Here is a 23307-nt window from a genome sequence, read left to right as displayed (position 1 = left end):
GCCAAGGCACATTAGCCTCATACCAGAGATCATGTATGCAAGTGAGGGGGTTATGAAGGAGTGTGTGTAATGAGAGAGGTGAGAGTCTTATAATTAAGGAGGAGCATAAATAATAATGAAAGTCATTAGTGCCACTCGGTTGAAAGAATGTCATAAATGTAATTGGGGCATTAAAGTGAAATCCATTATGACAAACATTAACACATACAAAGGAGGGAAAAATGTGGTTATCTTGAGTTTGACAGATAGTGTCAGCTTCCAGTGGGGCCCAGATGGCATTCAGGAAAATGTTATGAGCAGTTTTATTTTAATATTTTTGGTTATGTGATATTTGGGAATCGAATGACACAAACACATGAGGAATTTTCACATGCCTGGCCTTGAAGTGGCTGGCAGAGAAGAGAGGTCACCAAAGGCAGCAGCGGCTGGATGACTTCTGTTCTGGCCTCATGACTGTTCTCCTAGGTGCTGCGGTAAGTCGAGGCACATGATGCAGCCTGGCATTTGTCCTCTGTGAAATTCCCTGTTGAACCAGACATGCAGCTTGGATGCTTTCTTTAAAAAATAGCAAAGTGTGGGGAGAGCGACAGGGATGAGAACGAGGACATTTAAACAATTATGCAGGAAATTATATGATGCTAAAATTGAACACGGACAGACTGTTCAATGGCAGGATTCCCACTCGTGCTGAGCTTTGCAAAGGGGAGGATTCTTTTCTTTCTCTCCGAGACTGTAATTTTTGAGCATGAAATAATTCAGAATATAAAACAAAAGGAAAAAATTTAAATATGTCTGGAGATGGAGGCAAAGAGAAGCAGAAAGAAGGCAGTTAAAAAAAGAGAATTAAGCTGAAGTATGTGTGTGTGTGTGTTCAAAGGGAGGGAATGATGAACGATGGTGGTGGTGGTTTGGGGAGAGAAATGTTCTTCTTTGGGTTTCTTTTCAGGGCAAGACAGACTCAAGGGGTCAAATCCCTGTCACATAAGGGTATGAGGACTCAATTAGTCTATGTGGAAGGCTCAGCACACTGACTGGAAAATAGTAAACTCTCAGTAAAAGGCAGGTATAATAACCATCATTATAAATGTTATTGTATGTCAAGGCTGATAAAGCAATCCATATATAGGGGGATCTAGATCATTCATGTATTATGGGGAAGAGGGAGGAATAAACTGACACCTGTGGTAAGCCCATTCGATGCAGAGATTTAGATAATATGTTAGCTCATTTAATTCACATTGCAAAGCTGTTCAGCAGGTATTATTGCCTATAATCAAGGAAACAAAGGATAAGAAAGATTAATACATGTAAAACAGTCACTGGTATATAATAAAGATCCAACAAATGTTCACTCTTATGATTGCTATGCTCAAAGTCACACAGCCAACCATTGAAGAGTCAAGATTTAAACCCTTCTCTCAATTTCACTTGCACCAAGCTGCCTCTCACCCGACTCATTTGGAACAATCCTCACCCCCACAGATGGGTGTTCTGTAGGGAAAAGGCCATAGAGACAGCTGGGATATAATAGAAAGTCTTTCAATCCTGGAAGCAGAAACTTGGGTTGCATTGTCTGCTATCGTCCCTTAGATGTATACAGTAGGGCATATATAGTGCACATGTAGACATGGTGTACAGAATTCCCTTCAAAAATGGACAGCTGCCCCAGTTGCTGGGAGGACTACTAGCAGATAGTCTTGTCAGCCCTTCAGGGATTGCTTCAGTTGTCAAGAATCACCTCATACAAAGTCATGGCCCTTCCTGAGATAGTCCATGCTTGATGACTGTTGGCTGTGGGAGTATAAGAGCATAGGCATTCCACTCAGCAGAAGTAGCTCTGACAGGCCGTCACAGCTCTAGGGCTCCTCATGGGTGTGTGTGCACGAAGGTTGGCTGAGGCTGTCAGCAGGACTGCATGGCAACTGGACTTCTCTCTCCAATCCCCTGTGCTTTCCCTCCCCTCCACGGGAGTGGATCCCAATATTCTGCAGATGGAACTCTAGCTCAGAATCTGCTTCCTGGGAAACCCAAGTGGAGACAGTTTTGGATCTGTAAAAGGAGATCCAATGGAGGTTAAATGAGAGATTTCTGTGAAGATCAGCCTATTCAGCCAGGAACACAGTTCTGAGAACATTAAGTAATTTCAGAAAACATTAGTGAAGCTAAAGCTGAGTGGATTGAAGAACAGATAATGTACACACATCTTAACATCAGGGTTCTGATGCTTCAGAACCATTAGGTTCTGAAAGACCCTGAATAGGGTCATGCAGGGAGTGGAATTTCAGTTAACATCTCCACCCCACCCCAAGAAGATACCATCCCTCATCCAAGTTCATCCCTGGGTGTTTGCCAGGCAAAAGACACTGTGTGAGTAACAATATCTTGCTGAACTTCCTCCACATATGTGCTCTGATGTAGAAGAACCCTGTTTAAAATGAACATCAAATTCATCAGACAAGGGATGACTGGCTGGCTCTGTCGGTTAAGTGTCTGACTCTTGATTTTGGCTTAAGTGACGATGTCAGAGTGGTGAAATCGAGCCCCAAGTGGGGCTTCTCACTCAGCAGGGAGTCAGCCTGGGATTCTCTCTCTCTCTGTCCCTCCCCCTGCTTGTATTCTCTCTCTCTAAACAAACAAACAAACAAACAAACAACATCTTAAAAAAAAAGAATTCAAAGACATCAGAGAAAAAGAAAAAAGAGTCATTGAGAAGAGATGTAGAGAATAGGCTTGTGTCTTGATTTAAGGAATGTGACTTCTGAGTCTAAATGAAAAAGAGCAGGACATGGACTAATATGAGAATGAAACTGAGAAAGAGTAGGCAAAAACTAGAGACTGGCTTCATTTTGCTTATTTGCTTACTCGTTTTCATATTTTTTTTAAGTTTTTAATTCCAGTTAGTTAATATTAGTGCAATATTCCAATGTAATATTAGTTTCAGGTATACAATATAATGATTCAACAATTCCATACACCTCCTGGGCTCATCGCAGCAAATGCATTCCTTAATCCCCAACACCTTTGTCAACCATCTCCCACCCACCTCCCCTCTGGTAACCATCAGTTTGTTCTCTATAATTAGGAGTCTATTCCTTACTTGTTTTAAATTACTTTTTTATCACTTTAAATTAAATAAGTAATATGTGAATATAATGTAATAATAAAAAATATGTTAGTCCTTTAAAGTTCTAATGCTAAACATCCTGGTCACACTATGGGTTTCCTTTAGGAATAGAGATTGTTGGGCTAAAGTTCTTTTCTACTAATGGACAATTTACTTGCTTTTTGAGGTGGGGGATTTTTCAATTACTTTCTGTGTTTTCTTTTCCTTATTCTTTAAGATATTCATTTCTTTAAATTTCTAAAAATTGTTTTTTGTAGCTTACTTTAGAATTAAACAAAAGGAACCTCATATTTGTAGCAGTGTTACCTTTTTACTTCCTAAGAGTGTTTATTTGTATATTTGTTCTTATTTTCTTAGAGTTATCTGATTTACAAAGAATAAACTATTCTGAAAAAATTTGTTCTGGTTATAATACAATTACAGTAAGTCAATATTATCCTTTTATATTATTTTAAATTTTAGTTTAGCTGTACTTGTTTTTCTTTTTCAGTTGGGTATTTAGATAATCACTATTCAATTATTCTATCTATCCATATTTATTATATATAGGGCTATGAAATACCCTCTGAAAACAGCTTTAGCTACTTCACACTGGCTTGGAAAAAAAAAGTCATTTATTTTAAATAGTTTCTATTCTGTTATTGTATTTTTAACCAGTTTATCATTTGAAAGTGTGAAATTTAAATTCCCAACATGTTTTGGAGGGCATTAGCCATGAATGTATTATTGCTTTCTAATTTCATTTCATCAGGGTTAGAAAATATGTTGTGGGTTTTTTTTGTTTGTTTGTTTGTTTGTTTTTTAATGATAGGCAATTCCTTCTTGCCTAGAACATAGTCTGTATTTGTAATGTTTCATATGTTTGTGAGAATGCATATTTTTTCTTTGAAAGGTATGAGCTCCTCTAGAGAGCTATTTGATCATATTTATTGTGTCATTTAACTCTGATATCTTTGCTATTTTTCTCTTCTTTTATATTTGTCAGTTTGTCCTTTGAATTGTCCCATTTTAGCTCTATATATTTTTGAAGCTATTACAAAATCTCTCTTTGCATTTTCAGAATTCTATCATTAGAAATGGATTCCTCTATATCCAAATAGATTTTTCTTTTCAAAAAATATTCTAATGAAATGCCATCAGCCTTGGAAAAGGTGATACTTCCAGCTGGCCTGGCAATCACAAGGTATTTATGCCATCTCTCTTTGCTCCTTGGCCTTTGCCAGACTTGGCTAATTGATCAAGGTCTTCCTTCCTGCAGAGTCCAGATGCTACCTTGGAATATACTACTGGAGTCAGTTGCTACCAACTGACTACAGTTTGCCCTTCAGTTAAAACCTATTTGCCCTCCCTGCTTTAAACATTATTAGTCAAGATAAGAAAGTTGATCAGTCTACTAGGTTTGGAGGGGAACATTGAATTAATATTCTATCTGTCAAGCTATTATTCAAGGCAATTGGCCAACACTGTTAAACTTGGGAAATCTCAAGGTAAAAAGCATCTGTGAGAATTTCTTGAAATAATTATTTGACAAAATCCAGACAACCAAGAGATGAATCAAAATAAACAGTCCTCTTTAAAGAAACTATGATAAATGGGATAAGATTGACCAATTATATTTATAGGACAGAATGTACATAATTTATACTTTGACTGTGGAAATGAAAAATGTATTGAGAAGAAACAAGTTAAAACAGCAGACCCATGATTATTGGGAGGATGTTGGAGAAGGAAAAAAGCTTTTAATTCTATCTAATCTTCTTTTAAACATATTGGTAATTAAACCCGTTGGTAAATAGACTAATGGTATTTGCTAGAAGAAAGAGTTCTTATCTATGGAATACTCTTGCCAGAATATCCTGGTTAGATTTGCTTATGATGGACAAGACTAGTATAAACGGATTTATAAACCATGATTCCTAAAGAATATCATATAAGCTATATGACTGGAATATCAAATGGAAATGTTTTATGACTAAAACATTTTCCATTGTGCAAAGCTCTGGCAAATTTCAATAAGAAGCCTTAAATATTACTCTGGCCCAAAGACCTTTTGTCCCATAAAGGAAGAAAGAAGCTGAGGAACCATGCAAGTTCTCTTGGGCTTCTCTGTGCATTGCTTGGACATCTTAATTCTTGAATATTTAAATTTTAGTAAAGCTTAATATTGGGTAAGACCACTGATTTGTGTGATTCATATTTGGCAGCCAATTCTTTATTTTTGCTGAATAACAAAAATTGGAGAGATGTACAGATGGGCAGAAGTACAAAAATGCCTATTTCTTCTTCTGTCTTAGCATAGAGTTTAGCAATACTGCTCAAAATTGAAACATGGGGCTAATGAAATGTTTTTTTTTTTTTTTAATTTGTTATTTATTTGCGAGAGAGAGAATGAGAGACAGAGAGCATGAGAGGGAGGAGGGTCAGAAGCAGACTCCCTGCTGAGCAGGGAGCCTGACGTGGGACTCGATCCCAGGACTCCAGGATCATGACCTGAGCCGAAGGCAGTCGCTTAACCAACTGAGCCACCCAGGCGCCCGCTAATGAAATGTTTTAATCTCAACCTTTTAATGTTTTTTATAATATTTTTATATACTTATGAGGATATTTAGAAAATTCTATCTCTTAAAGTGTGAAAAGTTTTATCTAAGATTTAACAGATCATTTTGTTTTGCTCCTATTGCTTCTCATTCTATATCCAGTAATTTATTATTATTTTTATCAAAATTAGCCTTACCATAATCCCATAAGTTCCTCTTAAAAATCATAATACCCATAAATCCCTCTAAAAAATTCTGTCTCTATCTGCCTACCTACCTGTATATTTTTTAAGGGGAACACGCACATTAGAAAGATTATTTAATCTTGAATTCTTTACAATAGGTAAAATGATAAATGGTTTATTAGTTATCTAAAAATTACTAGCCAGATTCTTAGTAGGTATCAATGTAGCATTAGATCCTTTGGGGAAAAAAATCCTTTGGAAACACTAGAAGATGAGAGGGAAGAGAATTAAAATATGGTACCCAGAATTCCTAGTTATAACATTTCATCTCCAATCTGGTGCTTCACACAAAATTTTAGATTGTTTATGCTACCTCCACTTTTTCTATATGCGTATGTGCTTACTATGTCCCAAGCACTATTTTGAGGGCCGATGAAAAGTAAGAAGATAGAGGATTTTCCCTCAAGGAGCTTATAGTCCAAAGTAAAAGTAAAAGGGTGATGCATTGTTAATGGGAACAAGCACTGTGTGAAGTGGACTTGGGTGGTGGTGGCAGCGACTGCCTGGGGCAGCTGAGGAAGGCTCCCATGAAGAGAAACCAGTGTACCAATGAAGAATATCTACTTCATCATATATATGGAAGTTTGAAGACTTTGGCCTCCATTATTCCAAATAACACCTTGATTGGAGAACAAATACAATTATCACACCTGACTAACACAGTCAGGAAGGAGAATGACAGTTTCCAAGGCAGCCTCATAATAAAATTGAAAGAACACTAGCCTACAAATTGAGAGATGTGGGTTCCAATCCTGACCTCTACAATTAACACGGTAAATAATGTGAATTTGTGAAGTGACATAAAACCTCTGGGTTTTTATTTTTTTCATCAGATAAGAGGTGGGGTTGAATCGTATTACCTAACACTTTTTGGATACAGGAATCTAAAGCACAGAGTGGTGTTGCCATAACTAATAAAAAATTTCTACCAGAAGAGAGAAACGACTTTAACCAAAACCTAGCTGAAGAGGCTATGGCTTGGCAATCAGCAGGTAATGAGTAGAAATGAAATGTTGAAGAAGCAGACTGCTTCTAGAGTCAAGTTAAGAGGTTTTGAATGGAAAAATACCCAGTAAAGTTGGCATTCAATTAAAATGATGTAAACAAAAATCAAAACAAGAGTGCAGCCTGTATACCTATTGTTAAAATTTCTCAGCAGATTAAAGTACTTCAGGGCAAAGGTTGGACAAAGGGTATGGCATTCATACCTATGATTGTAGATAGCCTGTTGGAAGCAGGAGAGAGAGAGGAGAAGGGGGAGAAGGACAAGGGAGGAGGAGAAGGAGAAGAAGAAGACGAGGATGACAAGAAGGAGGATGAGGAAGAGGAGGAAGAAGAAGGAGGAGGAGGAGAAGAGGAGAACTGTGAATATAGTTGTTAGCATGTGGAATTTACTGAAATCAAAATATAAGAAGCCTACTAAGTTTTGAAATATAGTTACTACCAAAGAAACCACCAAGAGCTTGAGACTTAAAATGACCCTTTGACTCTCAAATTTTTGCAGGCAGGAAGGCACAAGAAAGCTGCATGACCTTCCAGAAGGGTTAAAGAAGATAATAAAAACAAAAACAAAAACTAAAACAAAACCCAGAGGGCATCACCTGGAGACTTAAAGAGCAAAGACAAGGTTGCTTCTCCCCAAGAGCAGAATCAAGACTTAAAGAATTCTCTGTACCCAGAGAGTAGAAGGTCTTTAAGAATGTTTACCCAGAAGGATTTCAAAATTGTTACAAACCTGTGGCTGGTATCTCTCGTTTTTCTACTTTCCAAATGGGGATGTTTATTGTAGTTATCCTCTCCTTGTCCAAACTCTGCATATTGGGGTGGGTTGGAGGAAGGGGCAGCAAGTAACTTTAAATTCAGCTGTATGGAGCTCCTTCTGGACCTGATATAGTAATTACGACATATCACTGAGAGACCCTAGATTTGGAAATAAATATGTTGGTTAGTTGGTATTTGAGATTGTCTCCCAAGACAAAAGAGTAAGTGTTTTTTTATGTGTGGGAAACAGGTAATAAAGGGATATATGATGACCATTTGTGTGGAAAGTTATGGTCTTTATATATTTATATGACTGAAAGTAAAAAATATCAAAGACAGCTGAATTTAATAATTATTGTTCATGTCTAGGTGTTCTACTGATGGCTCAACAGTGTTTGAATGACTAATAATATGAAGAGATATATATATACTATAAAAATCAACGTATATTTATTCTATAAAATTTGCTTTTCTTGCCTTCCCTTCTGGTAAAATCAATAATTATGTTGTTATGCAAAGTTTGTTCCCTAATTTGTGTTCAAGTGACAACAGTGATATAAAAGATTAAAATATAAAGTTGATATATATTCAAAGTGCAGACAATTTGAATATGGAACAAGTGTAAACAATCAAAAACAGTATATATTTTCAGGAATGCTATTTTTCTTCTGAAGTATTCATCATTTCCTATTAAAAATAAAAAATAAAATCACAAATTTGAACAAAAATTTAATGAAATTTATTTGCATTTATATTTTGAAATTTTTGTAAATCATACTCAGTATGTTTTTAGACATAACACTATTTGCAATTCTAGCCTTAAATATCCATCTAGTTGCCAACGTAAACAATCAATATTGTCCTTCAGGCATTTTGCCAATTTTATCAAATAAAAATATAAGACACTCTATTAAATTTGAATTTCAGATAAACAGCAATAGTTTTTAGTACAAGTATGTCCCAAATACTATATAAGATGTACTTATTCTAAATAAGTTACTCACTTTTTAAATTTAAAATTCTAATGTGACTGGCTGTCCTATATTTTATCTGATAATCTTAATGTGTATATAAATTTAAGAATAACAGAATTTGCTTAATATTGCAACATGTTCCAGAGCCACTAGGTATAATTGTTGCAAATAGACAAATAGTGCAATGACACGTAAGTAGATACTTTGGGAGGGGTTAGTTGAAAACCTCAAGTAGCAACAAAGCAGACACTTGGCAATACTGGGAACATATTACTAATATTATATATATATATATATATATGTATATATATATACACACATACACTAATATATATATATAAATATATATAGCATATATACACAACATTAAATTCACACCCAGAAGAAAGATTTGACATGTTAATTAATTTGTCTTCTTTCTTACCTAAGTGCTTCCACTGCTCAGATTCCACCTGCATTCTGAAGCAGCACCCATCTTCACACTTAGCAATGCAAAACATTTTCATGGTAGTTGAACACAGTTGCCTCCTGTCTCTAGGTCCAAGGGCAGAAGTCCTGGAGTAGAGTTTTCCCCCTGACACCTGTGACCTAAAATTGTGTTAGTCATGAGAGTGGAGGTTAAGAGTTATGAGTCGTGCTCTAAACTACAAAGTCCTTCATTTCCTGTGACATCGGGGCCCATTATATTCTTCAGTGTGTGTGTGTGTGTCTGTGTGTGTGTGTCTGTGTCTGTGTGTGTTCTCATGAAATCCTGGGCTCTTGAAGGCACAGGACCCAGAATAGACATCCTTCATACCCAGGCATGAACATGAATAAATTAGACTTCAGATATACTTCTTTCCCAGGTATCTATGTTCCAACAATTTCCCAGTCCCCTTTGTAGACTCCCTTTAGGCCACATGTCTAGTTCTGGACAAGGACTGTGAGCAGAACTCTGTGTCGTATCTATGCCATTTCAGAACTGGTGTGACATCCTTCAACTGTCTCCAATTACAGTGACTGTGTTGAGAGAGCAGCACAACAAGACTACAGAGCCCCCACTTTTGACCAAGTGAAAGCAAGTCCCCCCCCACCCACATTAGACATGTAGCAAAAGCATAAATAAATAAATAAATAAATAAATAAATAAATAAATGTTTGTTAGAGAAAACCAGAAGGATTTTAGGGATTTTTTTCCTCCCACCAAATCACAGCCTGGCATAATCTGAATAATAGCAGTTCTGTACTTAAAGAGCTTTCCACATTCTGAGATTACATACCCTTTTATGAGTTTATATATACACACTTTGTACTTTATTTATTTACATTTAAATATTTAATCAGACTATAATTTACTTTAGCATAACATTTAACATATATTTAAGATTTTATTTAAAAAAGCTGTCCAGACAAAATTTATTACATAATCAATTTCCCTAATAATTTCCAATAACACTTTTATCATCCACTGAATCAGGGGTCATAAACTGTGTTCTGCAAGCCAAATCCAGCCTCCTGACTGTTTTTTTAATATATAAATAAAGGTTTATTGAAAACAGCCATGCTTATTTGTTTACACATTGTCTATGGCTGCTTTTATGCTATAACAGAATTGAGTAGTTGTGACCCAGACCATATTGTCCAAAAAGCCTAAAATCTTTACTCTCTGGACCTTTAAAGAAAAAGTTTGTTAACCTTTGCACTAAATTCTCGCAGCTGTGTGGTGAAAGGTCTGAAATCAAAACACAATATTACATGCTTTCTTGATATCTAGTAAAAGCAGGAGAGCCTCATGTACCCTAACCACAAGATCCCTTCCCTACTGGGCTCCCTGAGTCCCCATGCCCAACAGCCCTCCTTATCGACCCTACCTTATCAAGGGTGCCAAGCAGAGTTCCTGCTTATAGCTGAGTAATGTGTTTCATGAAACAGCCATGGAATTATTCAAATATGCCAATCACATCCTCCTGCATAAACTAGGGAGTACCACACCCACTGAATACTATACAGTCTACCTCCTACAGCTTTTGGCTGTTCACTTTTTTCCTGAGTGCAACCCCCATGTGACCCTGCTTGGTGCAGTGTTTTTCCCTCCTGAAGAAATATGTGAGCATATGTAACTAATAAACTGCTTATTTGTCCAGTGCTAAGTATCCTGTGTTCAACTGCCCCACAACCCCAGGGTAGAAATTCCTTCATCACCAATGGAGTGAATAGGAGATGATTAAAACATTATCTTTAGACTTCTTAGTTTCTTCCATTGGTTTTTTGTCTCAGTGCAATGGTGATATAAAGATTTGAAATTGAAAGGATATCTTATTTTATAGTCATATGAAAATTTATTTTGTTAACATATTTCACTTATGATATTGCTATGGTAAATATTAAACATTTTTCTTCTAGATAAAAATTTAGAATCTTCTTTTTTCAATCAAACGAATCCAGCTGAGGTAATAGCTAGAATTTCACATACATATAGACTGACTTAGAGAATACTGTCAATCAAAATCTTTTTAATTTGCCTAAAATTTTTTTAATAATTTTAATCATATAAATCTTCAGTATGTATTAAGTTTGATCTTAAGGTATTATTTTAGTTGTTGTAGTTGATTTATTTTTAATGCTATTGTCATTAAATCTTTGTTTCTTTTTTATAATATTTGTTAATGAGTAATCACTTCTATGTAGAGAAGCTACTTAATTTTGTCTTTTCATTTGTAAATGAACTATCTTAGTGAACTGTTTTATTAATTGCATTGGGAGGATATCTATATAAAGATCATTTGCAAATAATTTTCATTTCAGTCTTCTTGTTTCCAGTACTTATACCTATTTTCTAGAGCATTAGTTTCCTATGACTACTATAACAAATTACCACAAACATGGTGACATAAAAAAAACAATTTATTCTCTCTGGAGGCCAGAGGTCTAGTATCAATGGGCTGAAATCAAGGTGTCAGCCTGGTTCACAGGCTCTAGGGGAAGAATCTGTTCCTGACTTCTTAAAGCTTCTGGTGGCTGCTTTGTGGCTCCATCACTCCAACCTGTGCCTCTTTCTTCACACATTGCCTTCTCCTCTTCTGTCTGTGTAATCTCCTTGTGCCTTTCTCTTATTAGGACGCTGCCATTAGGTTTAGAACTCACTCAGACAATCCAGAATGATCTCTTCATTTTAAGATTCTTAATCACGTCTGCAAACCTGCTTTTCCAAATAAGGTAGCATCTACAGGTTTTACATTTACAGAATGTATAGGACATGGATTTTTTTTTTTTCCTTTGTAGGAGAGACAGTTTAGCCTACCATATCCAGTTTGTTCATTTTATTGAAAAAGATGAAATCCAGAATAACGTTAAATAGTAATAGGGTTAGTAGTTGTACTTAGTGAGAGAGTTGGTCTGCACATAGTTTGCTATTAAAAGAAGAAAAAAACATACTTTATTCTTTATGCTTTCTTTTTAGTCATTTTTATACATTTTTCCATAAGGCATTTATTTGTCTTTAATTAAATTTTTGCATCATGTTTTATTCTTTTATAATTTATCTGTCTAGGCATTTATGCACTTGTTTCACATATGAAATTCACGTGGCTATAATCGTATGTTTTAGTGTGTCTCTAATTTTTTTTTACAAAACCACAAAAAAGAATCATATACACATTAATGTTTAATATACTTTTATCTGTTCATATTTTGTGTCTGTGTGTTTATTTTCACATGTCAATTTATATTGTTATATCTCATGATTAACAGCTCTGTACATAGTTACACACTGCTAAAGTGTTAAAAATGAAATTGTCTTACTTTTCACTCTTAAATAATGCTACAAAAGCATCTATGTATGCTTTTATCTATGGAGCTAGCTTCTAGTTACCTACATATTTAAATACTTGATAAAAGTGTAAAATTAAGAAGAAGTACAGCACGGCGGAGGGCGGGCCGGTCCACGGGGCTGCAGGTGGTGTTCTCCTGCAGGCACCCGAGTGGGGCTGGAGGCGCGGCCGGGGCGAGGCGCGGCGCGGGGCCACCCTGCTCGGTGCTGCTAGGCGCTGCTCAGCGCTCTGAGCCCACAGGAGGAAGTAACAGGAGAACAATCTGACATCAGGTACGAACTGCAAGCAGGAGTCCCTGAAGCTGAAGCGAAATTGTCTGTGCCTGTTGGCTCCAGAAGTACCTATGGATTATGGCAGGAAAAGTGAAATGGGTCACTGATATCGAGAAGTCAGTGCTGATAAATAACTTTGAAAAGAGAGGATGGATCCAAGTGACAGCAAATGAAGACTGGAACTTTTACTGGATGAGTGTGCAAACCTTCCGAAACGTTTTTAGGGTCGAGACGGGCTATTGGCTCTCAGACAATCAAAAATAGTCAACCATTTTCCGAACCACTATGAGCTGACCCCGAAGGACCTGATGGTGAAGAATATTAAAAGATACAGGAAGGGGCTGGAGAAGGAAGGGAGTCCTCCAGCAGAAAAAGACGAAAATGGGAAATACCTCTATCTGGACTTTGTTCCGGTCACCTACATGCTGCCCGGCGACTACAACCTGTTCGTGGAGGAGTTCAGGAAAATCTCCCCCAGCACCAGGATCATGAAACCTTGTGGCAAAGCCCAGGGGAAGGGCATCTTTCTGATCAACAAGCTCTCGCAGATCAAAACGTGGTCCTGGGACAGCAAGACTTCTTCGTTTGTGACTCAATCTACTATGTGATCTCTCTCTACATTAACAACCTGCTGGTCATTGGCGGGAGGAAGTTTGACCTGCACTTGTATGTTCTGGTCTCTACGTACCACCTGCTGCACTGTTAGATGTATAAGCTCGGATTTTGCCGCTTCTGCACAGTGAAGTACACCCCGAGCACCAGTGAGCTGGACAACATGCTCGTTCACCTTACCAACGTCGCCATTCAGAAACATGGGGAAGACTACAACCACACCCACTGGGGCAAGTGGACCGTGAGCAACCTGCGGCTCTACCTGGAGAGCACCTGAGGCAAGGAGGTGACCGGCAAACTGTTCGATGAGATCCACTGTATCATCGTGCAGTCACTGAGGCCGTGGCGCCCGTGATGAATAACGACAAACACTGCTTCCAGTGCCATGGGTACGAAATCATCATCGACGACAAGCTGAAGCCCTGGCTGATTGAGGTGAATGAGCCCCCGTCTCTCACCTCCAGCACCGCCAACGACCGAATCCTTAAGTATAACCTGATCAACGACACCCTCAATATTGCGGTCCCTAACGGCGAGATTCCAGACTGTAAATGGAACAAGTCACCCCCGAAGGAACTCCTCAGCAATTGCAAAATTCTCTATGATTAAGAGCTGGTGCAGGGTGATGGGGCTGACCGAGAGCTGAGAAGTCGACAGGGCCAGTCACTGGGGCCCAAAGGGGGCCGATCGCGAGACTCGGGGAGAACCGTCCTCACAACCTGGAAGTGAGCACCAGTAGGCGCAAAAGACTGCAACCCGGACCCTGTCAGATACTCACTGCACCTGGGCCCATTTTGAAATTTCCGTTTTTTAGAGCTTTTTTCCCCCTTTCCTAAGCCCTGTAAATAAATAAAGGCGTTTCTTTGGAAGGTGGAAAAAAAAAAAGTGTAAAATTAAAAGTGGAAATCAAGAAAAGGAAATATATTATAAATTTCTTAGCCTCTACATAAAGGGATGTGATATCACTTGTAGATAGACTATGATAAATTAAAAATGTGTACTATATACACTAAAGCAAGCACTTAAATTTTTAAAAAAGAGTTTTCGGCAATACGTCCATAAAAGATAAAATTATATCATGAAATATTCAATTAATACAGAAATTAATAGGCAGAAGATGTAGAGAAGAGAGAGACAAGATAAACAGAAAAAAAATAGGAAGATGACAGACTTAAACACAACCATGTCAATAGCCACACTGAATGTAAATGGTCTAAGTACTCCATCCAATAGCTAGAGATTTTAAGATTGAGTGAAAAAGCAAGAAGTAATTATATGGATTATAAGAAACACATGTATTTTAAATATAAAGACACAAATAGGTTAAAAATGAAAGAAAAAAAGGTATACCATCTATCACTAGATTTAGAAACCTGAAATGGCTATATTAAGTTCATACCAAATAGATTTGAACTTAAAACACAAAAAAAGAAGACAACAAGGGAAAAATAATGTTACTTCATAATAATGAAGGAATCAATTCATCAAGAGGATGTAAAAATTCCAAACACATCTGTGCCTAAAAACAGCTTTATAATACATGAATTTAAAACTGATGGAACTGTATAAGAAATAAATCCACAATTACAGTATTTCAATTCTCCACTCTTAATAATTGATAGAACAAGTGGACAGAAAAATCAGTAAGGATATGGAAAACCTGAATAACAGTATCAAGGCACTCGACCTTCTTGGCATTTATAAAACACTGCCTCCAACAATGGCAAAATACACATTCATTCCAAGCGCACATGGAAGATTGACTGAGACAGACAATATTCTGGGTCATAAAACATGTCCTAATAAATATGAAAAGGTTTCCTTTCCTTATATTCTAGGACAGCGCTGACCAAACCCTACTAGTGCCTTTACACTTAGGGATATAGAGATAGGATAGGGAAAATAAGGTAATAAAGACAAAAATAAAAATGGGTTGGGGGAGGAAAGAAATTTGGGGGGAGATCTGAGAGGGACCAAGTAATGAGTAGTTGTTCAGGAACAATAGAAGTGGGTTTGAGGGGAAAAGATTTTAAGTAGTGTTGCTATGGATTATATATTTTGTCAATAAAAATAAATGAATAAGGAATTTGAATTATTTTGACATCATTTCATTATTACTGGACTAGATCACATACTTCACTGAAGTTGTACATCTAAGACTTACAAATACCAGAAGATACAAAATTAATATGTAATTGAGGCTTCGTGCAGCATATTGCTTACCTCTGATTCTTGGTATCATTTTTTGTATGTTTCTTTAAAATTAATGAAACTTTTCATGTGCTTGGTAATTTTTCTCTCTTCACTATTTCTTCTCTATGTTTATCCAAAACGAAAAGGTTTTTCAGAAGTTCCCCCAACAAGCTTCCCCTTATGTCTTATTGTTTATAAAGGGGAATATGACCACCACCCTCTTGGCTGCAAGACAGATTTAGAAAATGCCTGACAGAAGGTAAAAAAGATTATTATGATTGACTTCAATAAGTTTGTCTTATCATCTGGAGCCTGACCACCCTGAACAAAATCAGATTTCTTGTTTGTTTAATCCAGGAGTTTGTATAGAAACATTAATGGTATTAAGTATTTAAATAAAATATTTTTAAAATGTATAGCATAATGTCTGGATTTGGGGTTCATATATTTAAATAAGTGTATTTGGGGCGCTTGGGTGGCTCAGTCGTTAAGCGTCTGCCTTCGGCTCAGGTCGTGATCCCAGGGTCCTGGGATCAAGCCCCGCATCGGGCTCCCTGCTGGGCAGGAAGCCTGCTTCTCCCTCTGCCACTCCCCCTGCTTGTGTTCCCTCTCTCGCTGTGTCTCTCTCTTCAAATAAATAAATAAAATCTAAAAATAAATAAATAAATAAATAAATAAGTGTATTTATTCATAGTCATGGAGCTACATGTAGTATTAATTAAAATATATTTCTGTTTTGGGCTACATAGTAGACTTAAGTCTTCAAAAGTTAAACATGAACATATTCTATGATCTGACAAATCAACTCTGAGGTATATATCCTTGAGAAACTCCTGCACAGTTAGTACACTGAGATAGGTACCAATATATTCAAAGTTTCATTGCCTAAAGTATTTGAAAACCAGAAACAATGCAAATGTTTGTCAGGTAAAAATGGTTAATCCTGCAAAGGAATATTATATAAGAGTGTGAATAAAGGAACTACTGCTAAATATAAAATATAGCCAAACTTAGAAAAATAATATTGAATTCAAAAGAGCATGTTCAAGAAAGTACAGACAGTATATGGGTATTTTTAAATTTTCTTCATAAAAATCCAAAAGAATAGGAAATATGAACAACATAGTGATTTGAAATATGCACATATATGGTGTTAAGCCATTTTAAAAGGGACATGATAAAACAAAACCAAGGTAGTAATGATATTTAGCAGTGAAGCTATGGGATAGAACTTGGAGGAGCTCATGGACGGGTTTCCACAATACTGAAAATATTCTAGATAACATTCTAGATAATGTCCAGTTCATGGATTTAGAGATGTTTAATTATCTTGCTTTAAAATTTCATCCTTACTTCAAGGTTCTTTAGTATATATCAATTAGTTTTTTTTTTTAATTAAAATATAATGAAAAATATTTTTTCGAGAAGTCAACTGTTTGCCCTTTGATAAAAATCATACTTCATTATTTTCTTACTGACAGATAATTGTCCCTGAGCTCCATGTGAAAAAGCAAACAAGAACTTATACATAACCAAGGAGGGAAAGAAAAAGAACCCCATAAAAAAAGATAATTTAATTTTGCCAGTGCCATAGTGGGCCTGATTCAGTGGAATAGCAGCTAATGTCATGGGAAACATTAAACAATCATCACACAAAAACATCGTGGAGCCGCTAAGGCCAACAAGGAGGGATATGCAAAGTGATGTGCCATAGAAAATTTGAAGGCGTCCATTTTTCCAATGCAACCTTTTCAGTTAGGAAACTGAACAAGATCCTCTTATTTGCCCATGTATAGCCTGGGAAAAAAGCCACAGTTTCAGAGCCCTCAGTTTAAATATGGAGAGCAACCTTTTCCTGGTACGTAGAAATTCTTGAAATATATTCCGCAGTATATCTGAGGGAGCAAACTTCCAGAGCAATCAATTTCTAGAGACTGGGGACCTGAAATGAACACTGAACAACCTGCAAGGCAATGACAATGAGAGCAAGAATAATCAATGATGAATATTATTCTAGTGCCACCTCACGACCAACTCCAGAGCCTGATGGGTCCAGGCCACACCACAGAAGCTGTGCACCCTGCAACCGGCATATCACACATAGCAGCGGCAACATGCTTTCAATAGGCTGCTTAAAAAAACCTCTGTGCTTCCCACCATTGTCCACGAGCCTCGGGTCATGTTCTGTTTCATTTTTAATTCATGGTCTTTTAGAATGTGACCTTATTAGAGAGCTGCCTGTGTGGCCACATTAATCTCTACCAAATTTTATTTATCAGTGGAATAATTGAGGGTTTTTTTTCCTGTGGGTTAATCCAAACTTCTTTACCAATATTTCTTTAAGAGACTCGGGCCATGGAGATTGTACCCCCTATATTTCTGAAATTTTTACAGGTCTGTCTCTTTGAAGTCTAGAGGATACTTCTGACCCTGCCCCATACACTGTATCCCAAGGTTGCGTAACGTGCTTTGGGTCTCTTCATTCCCTTCTAGTGCATAGATCTGGGCCTAAAATAGGCTTTTTCTACTACCTAAGGGATGAAGTTGGGAACAAGGCACATCAAGAATTTATCAGGTGCACTGCTTTTAGGCAAATGAGACTTGAGAGCAGTTGAAAAGGTGTTTGAGGACCCTCACGGCTGCTGTATCTTCCCCTTGTGTCAGTTTTATGATCAACGCCCGGGGAACCAGCCTCCATCTGCCTGAGTAGTCCTCCCCTCTGTGAACCCACTGTGCTACCCTCTCTCTTTATTTTCACCTAAATGTTCTCTAGCCTGGTTCAAAAACCACTTGGCAGTTGTATTATCTTTCTGACTCATAGCACTATTTTCCCCTCTCCTAATAGACCTGTAGATTCTGGACAAGTTACACACTTTCATTGCTTTTTTTTTTTTTTTTTCCCTTGTCATGACTTTTTTCTGGCATAACTAAGTGCCACATGGGACATCATATTTACTTACGCAGTGTTCTTGTTTATTACTAATGTTCATCCACTTTTGTCCTCATTGACGTTGGTGCCAATATCTTCCATCCACTCAGAACCTCTTGTTCCGAGCTGCGTTTTATTTAACAACTTCTCCATTTAGGATAGGAACTTCTTGTGTTCTCTAATGAGAAAGACAGGTTGTTCTGAAACATTTTTTTCTTTCCTGTGACAGGCCAGAAATTTTTCAGATGGGTGAAACATCCCCAAGTAAAATTTTAAAATATTTAGATTTCCCTCTTTACTTTCTACTCAAGCACATTAGAATGCAAGAAGTTTGAATGACACTGCTAGAGAAATAACATTGAATTTAATGTATTTTTAAAGTAACTGGCAAAACTTGATATTTAAGTATTATTAGTAGCAAATTGAGATACACTTCACAACTTTTCTCAATATTCCACTATATTGCACTGAAGTTAATAACCACAAAAAGAAAAGCACAAAAAGAAACATTCTTAAACATTTTACCTTAACCAGCGAGACCAGCTTAGATTTTACCCACCCTGTAGTGGTGAATATATCCAGCAGGAAGATGTGCAAAACACATCCAAAAGCCTGAGAAAGAATTCCCCTGTTTATAGCGAGAAGATTTAAGTGTCTACTGTCATCAAAGCCTGAGAGCTGATGAAATAAGATGCTTTTTTTCTATTCTTGATGAACTCTATTCCATAAACTCTATCCAAACTAGATTGGTTGAAGCAAGTATGCTTGTGTTTGAGAGAGGACGATCGAGCCTTCAGACCTTATAAGGAAGATGAGGCATGTGATAAGTGTAGAAACCCAAGTAGAGACAGTCACAGGTAATGTACTTCAGGCTACTTAACACCATTTTCAGCTTCCTTTCCCAGTCTTCTTCCACTACCGAGGATGACAAGAGAGCCATGGGAATGTGTAGGCTCCCTTGCATCTAGACATGCTAATGAGACACAGCTTTTGACAATGGGACACAAGCAAGAGACCTGGATATGATATCTTTTCCCCATGCTCAGAAGCAAAGTTTGGTGAATAGTATTTTCTTTGTCTTCCAATTTCCCTCTTTCTTTCCTATGCCATGAAGAGTCTTACCACATAATTAGTCTTCTTACTACGTTTTTTTCTTTCAAGTTTACTAGAATGACCTTTATAAATTCTAATTCCTCTTGCTGTCTTCCAGAGGACTGTATTAAAAAAAAAAAAAAAAAAAAAAAAAAAGCTCATAGAACTCAGGGGAATATTCAGTTCTGCTTCCTGGATGGCTGAATAAACTCCTAACAGACCAAATCTCCCTGAGCTGGTAATAATAAACTCTGGGGAATAAAAGAAAGCAAATTTTGGAAGGGAACTGATCTTTAAATTAAAGGACTAGTATGGTTGAGTTAAATATTTTTTTATGGCTTGCAGACTGAAGGCAATCAAAAGTCAGCACTGTATAATGACTACAACTATGATTTGAAAATACCCATAGGCACAATAATCTGAAGGACCACTGGAATGTTAAAGGGAGATTTCTGGAAAGGACAGATCAGAGAAGGAGGCCCAAATTCTGTCTATAAACTCTTCTAAAATCTCTAGCTAATCCCTGAGCCGTGCTTGCACTAAGTAAGGATCCTACAAGAAGTCCAATGAAAAAAAAAAAAAAATCTGAGATTTCAGCTGCTAACTTAACTATTGAGTGTGCAATTGGAGCCTAATCAAGTTAATTATCTGCTAAAGCAAAATTATCTACACTCCTTTTTGGGCCATGATACAACATAGTATCTACACCGTGTAACATTCACGTGATACATGATACAATCCAAAATTGTTTGATATACTAATATGCAGAGCAATGTTACTCATTTTCAAGAGGAAAAAAAAAATCAATGAAGGCTGACCTCCAAATAGTCCTGATTTTGGAATTAGTAAATAACATTAAAGGAGTGATCATAGCCAAGCTAAATGAGCTAAGGGAAAATATACTTCTAGTGAATAGATAGGAAACCTCAGCAAAGAAATAAAAACTGTAAAAGAATAAAATGGAAACTCTAAAACTAAAAATTATAGTATCTGATTTTTTTTTAATTACTGGATAAAATTTGCTCTTAATTAGGCCAAAAAGAAGATATTTTGTTTCTGGGTGGGTTTAAGGCTATGTAAGGAATAAGTTTGAACACTACCTTAACAGACAAAATAAGCTACACAAACATCAAAGAAACTTATCAAAAATGTTAATGTATATTTTTATGTATCTATATGTGTGTGTTAATTATACATAATATATGACTTACAATATTTCATATTTATATAATATATATTATGTGTCATACTATGTTATATTTAAAACATTCATTGTGTGAATACATATATGTATATATACACACAAGTATTTATACACACATATATAATTTATAACACACAGTATATATAACATATAATATGATACGTAGTGTATATTATATATGTTATATCATACGTATGTCATGTGATATATCAATATATACACACACATACCAATGCATATTTTAAGAAGCAGACTAGCACAACTAAAAAGAAAAATCTTGAAGCTAGATACAAGGCTATACAACTATCAAAAAACATGCTGGAGTTTTTATATATAATATATGTGCTATAATATTATATATGCTGTTATATATGTGTGTTTATGTGTAAATATATAATAGATTTATATAAATGTTTGTCTTTGACCTGTTTGGCACAGGCCAACCAAGCAAATATTGCTTGCCAAGGGTAAATTATCAAAAAAGTGATGTGGGGGCGCCTGGGTGACTCAGTTGGCTAAGCGACTGCCTTCGGCTCAGGTCATGATCCTGGAGTCCCTGGATCCAATCCCGCATTGGGCTCCCTGCTCGTCAGGGAGTCTGCTTCTCCCTCTGACCCTCCCCGCTCTCATGTGCTCTCTCTCTCAAATAAATAAATAAAATCTTAAAAAAACAAAACAAAAACAAAAAAACAAAAAAGTGATGTGTTTTATAATGTAAATCCAGGTTATAGTGTCATAGCTCTTTTTGGGAAAGTGATTTATGAGCTTCTCTCCTTGCTAATAAAAACCAAAAAAAGAAAAAAGATATGCAGTTAATTTTACCATGGCATGCTAGGTATATGCTGAAGCCTCTTCTCTCTGGCCTGAAGCCATAAAAAGGACAAAATTGCATAGGGAAATTACAAAGGGGTGTCATTAGTGCATTAGCAATTGTGGAAAAGGAACTGTAGATGGAAGGAGGGATTAAATTGAGGATGTCATCGAAAACCTTTACTGCAAAAGTAAGAAGCTTTGAAGGGGTTTCATTCCCAAAGGTGGTAGCTTTTTAGAAATAACAAAGCTCTGTGGCAATTGCAGAGATAACAGCTCACAGAACCACAGTTGGTGTCCCTGGTTTGATACTTGCATATCCATTCATCCATTCATGCACCTCTTGTTTTGATCAGGATGTATAAGGAAAGAAATAAAAAGTACGTGGCTGTAGCAGTAGGTAATTTTTTTTAATGCATGGAAGAATAAAATGTACAACTATATATCAATAATCATGAAAATGTGGGAAAAAGTGAAATTTTTCTTGAAAAATATAAAGTTAACATTTTAGTACAAGAAAAACTAGAAAACCAGAATATGCCAGAAATCATACTTGAAATTGATGTGTATTCTTAAGTTCTACTTTTTACCAAGCCATCAAACTCAGACTTTAATACAGATAATTCTTTTTATTCATACTTTTCTGGAAGACAGAAAATCATGGAAAGTCAGTTAGTACATTAACTATATGATTCTAATTATTCCTCTGATATCTGTAATAGATAAGGAAAACTTAAGAAGGAAAAACTATAGACCTACCTAATTTAGGAATGTAATAGAGTGTTGGAAAATGAACAAAATAGAAATTTTAGAATAAAATATAATATATATAGTTGTTGAAATAATAATGTTAAAAATCAATAGATGGTTAAAGAAGAACACTAAACACACTGTAAAGGAAAAATGGCAAAGTTAGATATGAGGAAATCATACAGAAATCTGTGCAGAGAGATAAGGAAATTTTGTAGAGAGAAAAGCTACAGCTCGTATTAAATATGAGTCCCAGAAAAATAGAGAATAAAAAAGAGGCAATAATAAATCTGGGAAATTTTCCAGAACTAAAAAAGGAAGACTCTTCAGATTAAATGTGTGTGTGTATGTGTGTGTATATGAACATATATATGAATATATTATATATATGAAATATATACCAATTATATATATGTATATATATTATATATATATGAAGTCACTAGTAAGATAAATGAAAACAAGCTATAAAACAAACCCTGAGATTATATTTCATAAAGGATATCAGTTTAATTTTTTTTTAAGATTTTATTTATTTATTTGAGATAGAGAGAGAGAGCAGGAGCAGGGGAGCAGAGGGAGAGGGAGAAGCAGGCTCCCCCCTGAGCAGGGAGCCCGACGCGGAGCTCGATCCTAGGACCCCAGGATCATGAGGGATCATGACATGGGCCGAAGGCAAACGCTTAAGTCTGAGCCACCCAGGGGCCCAAGTTTTATGTTTTTAAATGACTACAATATAGAAAATACACATGTATAATACAGAAAATTTGAATATATATTAGCACTTCTAGCTAAAACTTCTAATGTCTATATTAATGGCAGACAAAATAGAATTTAAGGTAAAATCATTAATAGATATAAAAAGCACAGTTCTCTCAGAAACAGATAAATCAAGCCACCAGAATTGAAAGGACAATAGAAGGTTTTTTTAAAAAAATACAAAACAGGGCGCCTGGGTGGCTCAGTTGCTTAAGCGACTGCCTTCAGCTCAGGTC

The 23307-nt window shown here is 36.3% G+C and overlaps 1 pseudogene; it reads left to right on the top strand.

Moving 5' to 3' along the window:
• Positions 1–12731: 12731 nt before the first annotated feature.
• Positions 12732–14084, top strand: LOC123834714 (polyglutamylase complex subunit TTLL1-like; annotated as a pseudogene).
• The last annotated feature ends 9223 nt before the right edge of the window (positions 14085–23307 follow it).

This window comes from Mirounga angustirostris, unplaced genomic scaffold (assembly GCF_029215605.1).
Source record: "Mirounga angustirostris isolate CCGP_5_RB_7025 unplaced genomic scaffold, mMirAng1.0.hap1 SCAF_1, whole genome shotgun sequence".
Lineage (NCBI taxonomy): Eukaryota > Metazoa > Chordata > Mammalia > Carnivora > Phocidae > Mirounga > Mirounga angustirostris.
The sequence above is the reverse complement of the archived record's forward strand: the minus strand, read 5'-3'. Positions and strand labels throughout refer to the sequence as shown.